Source organism: Sapajus apella, unplaced genomic scaffold, assembly GCF_009761245.1.
Source record: "Sapajus apella isolate SASKATOON/1434 unplaced genomic scaffold, GSC_monkey_1.0 scaffold24, whole genome shotgun sequence".
NCBI lineage: Eukaryota > Metazoa > Chordata > Mammalia > Primates > Cebidae > Sapajus > Sapajus apella.
Window position 1 is genome coordinate 10,739,591 of NW_022436964.1, and position 5,585 is coordinate 10,745,175.

Here is a 5,585-nt window from a genome sequence, read left to right on the forward strand (position 1 = left end):
TACCCAGCTTATTTTCTATTATCCCATCTTCTGTATTACAATCATTGTTTTTTGATGTGTCCCTTCTGTATTAAGTCCATCTGTTTATTTGTTAAATTTAGTCACTGGGTGTATATTTGATTGCTTTGTATAGTTTATAGTTGTTTCTAATTTTTACATTTTGTTGTTTATGTTCTTAGACATATTAATCACATTTAAGGTCCATGTTTTATAACTCTAATATTTAAATTGCGTATGGATCTGTTTCTGTTGTCTAGCTTTTCTCTTGGCCCTTTGTTGTGACATGTCTAGTAACTTTTTATTTATTACTAGATACCTTAAATAAAATTATGAAAGTTCTAGATGATGATTTTTCTATTACAGAGCATTCACCCTGTCCTATCATAAAGAGCTTGAATAAGGCTACATCAACTTATTTCATTCAGAGATTGAGCTGAGTAGGGACCAAGTTATAGTCTTTATAAACTTTGATCTACCTCTGCATTGTCTCACCTCCTAAGATATAGCCTTGAATTCTAAACTTTGGGACTGGCATGTTTAATATTGTTTCTATTCTTAACTCAAGTTTTTTTTTTCTTATCATGATGAGACTGCTGAAAATTATCTTTGCTTTTCAGAGCCTTTCCATTTGGCTTCTTAGCTTCTTTATACAGTTGAAAAGTTCAAGAAATACTCAAGTGAAACACTATTGAATGGTAGGCTCAATTCATTGCACCTCCCTCTTTTTTTTGAATTTTTGCTCCTTACATTCTAGCTGCCTGAAAGACCTCAACTTTATCTCCTCAGCCTTATGAGAATTTCAGAAGCTCTTCCGGCTTTTCTGCCTCTTAGCAATGTCTTCCTTCCTAGATTTTCAGCCTCTCATCTGCACCAAAAATACAGAAATGCCTTGAGCAGAAAAGTAGCTCATAGGACATATCAGCTCACCTCCCTGTTATTTCCTTCTCTTTGAAATGTCTGCCCCTTAAGTACTGGCATCCTGGACAGCTATCTGATGCTTATAAACAGGTTTTGTTTTTTTTTCAATACAGATTTGAAAAATATTTTTAATGTACCTATTGGTTTGCCAAAAGCTACTATATTTCACCTGGGGATAAAGTTCCCCACACCACTTCAAAATTAATATCATATTAAATCTTTGGCTGCAAGATTCAATGAATGAAGAACGTCACTAAAAGTTAAAAATAGTAATATTTTACTGATGGGAAATTAAGTTAAGTAAAATATTTATAGAGTGCTTATAATGAATAAGGAGTGGAACTATGGTTTAGATATAATAATTGTAATAATTACTTATAATACTGATAATAAAAGGCAAAAGATAGTCTTTTATTTGATAAAGCTTACAATTTTAAGGAAACAAAAATTCAATGTACTTAATAATTAGAGAACAGATATATACAAAAAAAGTAAGTTTACATTCTAGTTAAAGAGTTGGCAAACTATAGCTGGATTGGTAAATCTAGTCCACATTCTATTTTGGTGAATAAAGTTTTTTTTACTGGAACATAGCCATATTTATTCATGTATATATTACCATAAAAACAAAGTTGTTCCAACGAGATTGTATGGCCTGCAAAGTCAAATTTGCATTTACTAAAGTACTGTATTTCAGAAATAATTTGCAAACACCTTTTCTAGTTTTGGCACTGTTTTGGGTCATCATTTATTTTTATTTTTATTTTCATTTTTATTTTTTGGTTGATGGTTAATTTCAAAAGATCTCTAAGAATTAAACCCCTTCTTACTTTTGTGGCTCTTTAAAAACTGTATGTCCTTGCTGGGATTGTTACAGGTAGCTAGGCATGAGCGGGGCAGGAGAGGGCTCTTCCCCCTACTCGCTAGAAATGTCCAGTGATGGTTTAGCAATTATCATACTGCCTTTCTAAAAGTGATAAATTGGCAGCTCTTGCCAGAGAGAGGCCATTTCCTGATGGTCCACATCAAAATGTTAATTGAATGTTGTCCCCAGGGAGAAGCAACTTCCTGGGCATGCACATTAAGAGACAAAAATGACCAAGTATGATCTTCCAGAAAAGAAAAAAGCCTCAGATGGGCATGTGTGTAACTCCCTAAACACACTGCCTGTGCTCAGTTCCCCAGGACAAAGAGGGCACCACGCATGTGGAAATCCCACCCTAAGAAGAATCATGGGGAAGAGATGAGCCTGTGAAATCCCAGGACCAAAATTAAAGGTCTTTTTCTCTCTTTGACATTCAGGTGCCCACTTGTGTCTCTTCCAAGAGATCTTTCCTTCCTTTCCTGTACTAAGGCCTTTTTAAATAAACTTCCATTCCTGTTCTGGAACTTGCCTGAGTCTCTCTTTCTGCTTTATGACCTTCAGCTGAAGTCTTTCTTTTGAGGAGGCAAGGGCTGAAGTTGCTGCAGACATGCAGATTCGCTGCCTATAGCTCAGGGTAACTCGGGTCTCTTCCATCGGCAACATGTTTAGGTCTGCGGAGTTCATTTCTGTCATTGCCATCTTCAGTTAGCACTGTTGCTTACGCTGAACCTACAACCTTAATTTTTTATTTGCAACTGACATGGCCTTCTAACTCCTATGCAAAGTTTTTGTGTCATTTGTTGTTGCATCTTTTCTTATCTGGACAAAATTTATCTGGCCGAGATTATGACTGTGTAAAAAAGCATTTTGAACTGTTGCCAATTTTGGAGCCAGGAGACTCAATAGGGAAGAACAATCACTTTCATGCCTGGAGACATTCCTTGAGGCATTTTACTTCTCAAGGACCAACCCTCAGGGAATATTGGGCCAAGTGAAGTATTCCCAAAAGAAACAGAGGGCTCAAAGCCGCCAACTATAATCTTCATGTATTTGTCAGCTTAGCTTTCTCAGTGAAGACTGCTTTTTGAAATCTCATTCTTTCCTTTCCGATTGCATCTTCTTTCCCTCCTCATTCATTTTTATGGAGCTCCTTCAGTCTGTGTAGCACTTCCCCTGCCCCTGCCATATTAAAAGACCTTTAAAGTCCTCTGTCTCTGATTTGAATTACACACAGTGTTTTGTAGTAACTGCTGCTTATTTTGGCTCTTTGTGTAAATAATTGAACAGCCATTAACAGAAGATAATTGGTTGACAGTTTCATTATTCTTGGAATAAATGGAAAGTCTGTGGACTGAGATTGAAGAGGCAAAGAATAGTCTTGGAAATGCAGAGGGTAGATTTGTAGAATATATTTCTATATTTAAGTTTTAATGCCACACTAAAATAGATGAAGCATGAATTCCTTTCATGTTTCAATCCATGTTTTCTACCCAGCCTAAACTAAAGTTCCTCAAGTGACATAAAAATACATGAATGGATGGAACCCTAGAAACCAAAGGTAAAATATCCATTTTTAAGGTAGGAGTTTTTATCAGGCAAGTGAGATAGCACATCTGAGGTAACTGGATAAGAATAAGTTTGAATTATTTCATCAGCATAACATCAAACTATAGTATGATAGATCACTCTTTAGCCAAGTTGGTTGCTTAAATTATAATGTACTGCTAAAATGTTTTTATCAGTGCCATGTGAGTCTTCCACATATATAGGGAGTGACGGATGTATCTCCTGATGCTTTTTTGTGGGTGAAGTCACCAGGTAGCACTGGTGAAAAACCAGAAAACCTCAGATATGATTTACCAGTTGAAATTTTAATTGATGGTGTTGCTGATATTTGCAGCCACTTTTGCAAAATGATAGGTTTAGGGTAACTGAAAGAGTTTATCGATGATCACAATTTAAACCAGTTAAATTTGATAATGATACTTCACACTATCCCAAGTAAAGAGGTGAACACTTACATGATGAAGATCACCACACCGTTAGTCCAGCATAGCACTAGCCACAACCCAATGTCTACATAAATAAAACTGGATATGACCCATCAGAGGTGGTAGAAGATGCACAATTCATGCAACTGATAATTCCTTCTTAACCATTGAATAAGTTATTGTTCTATTAGATGGGAAAGATCTAGAATTTGGGCTTGAGCCCAATGGTTCTGGCTATCTCAAGAACCATTTTGCCAGGCTGACATTCTAATTTTTCTTTCCCTTCAACTTCAGTGATGCAAATGGAAGTCAGTGTTTTGTTTGAAACAGCCATTTTAGAGGAAAAGTGTCTAATTACTGGCTGTAAAATCCCTCTAGCTCCTCCTCTTTTTTTTTTTTTATTTTTTATTTTATTGGATGGAGTCTCACTCTGTCACCCAGGCTGGAGCACAGTGGCACAATCTCGACTCACTGCGGCCTCTGTCTCCTGGGTTCAAGCAGTTCTCCTGCTTCAGCCTCCCAAGTAGCTAGGATTATAGGTGTGTACCACCACGCCCAGCTAATTTTTGTACTTTTAGAAGAGATCGGGTTTCAGTATGTTGGCTAGGCTGGTCTCAAACTTCTGACCTCAGGTGATCTGCTCACCTAGGCTTCCCAAAGTGCTAGAAGTATAGGCATGAGCTATGGTGCCTGGTCCTCTATTTTTGAAAGATAAACGAGGAGACTGTAGATGTTTAACCAAGTTCAATCATGTTTCCTTTTAGCTCTTACTATTGAGGTTGATGTGTATGTAACCACAGTGAATTGTTTATATCCAGAATCAGGGTTTTCTTTTTCTTCTCTTTTTTTTTTTTGAGATAGAGTCTCACTCTGTCACCTAGGCTGGAATACAGTGGCACGATCTCGGCTCACTGCAACCTCTGCCTCTGGGTTCAAGTGATTCTCCTGCCTCAGCTTCCTGAGCAGCTGGGATTAGAGCCACCACGGCTAGCTAATTTTTATGTTTTTAGTAGAGATGGGGTTTAACCACATTAATCAGGCTGGTCTCGAACTCCTGACCTCATGATCTTTCCGCCTTGGCCTCCCAAAATGCTGGGATTACAGACGTGAGCTCCCGCGCCCGGCCTCAGAATCAGGGTTTTCTTCTTGCAAGTGTAAGAGATTACAGTGGTGTTTATACCTGCTGCCATAGTCTTTCATTAAGATGATAGATTGCTTGCATTGATTTATTCGATATGTGGGTATTCCTGTGGTGTGAGTTTTCACTTTAAAATGTACGCAGTTCATCATTTGGGCTCTTCTCTTGCATTGACATAAATGGGATTTTAAACATGCATTCTTCCAAAAGCCTTTCCTTGATTAGGTAAACATTTATTATTCTTGAAGGAATAATATGGGAATAACTGAATGTTTTTCTGGATTTTATGGGGATAATTAATGAACATTATTAACATTTAGATGTTTCTTCTACTTGATATCAGTGATTGCCAGTTTCTTCAGACCCCTATTCGAGAGTTGGAAGCAGATTTATTGTCAATGGGATGTTCAAGTTTTAAACTAAAAGGAGTAGAAACAACTCACATTGCTTCTTCCTAAGCGCTGAATTGTATTTTAAAACTCATTTTGAACTATGATTCTGTGGAGTCATTGTACTAAGTGAATCACTGCTTATTAGAAAATCTGACTCAGAAAAAAAGTATTCATACACAACATATGAATGTATACTGTATATATATATATATATATATATATATTATATACACACACATATGTGTGTGTGTGTGTGTGTGTGTGTGTGTGTGTGTGTGTGT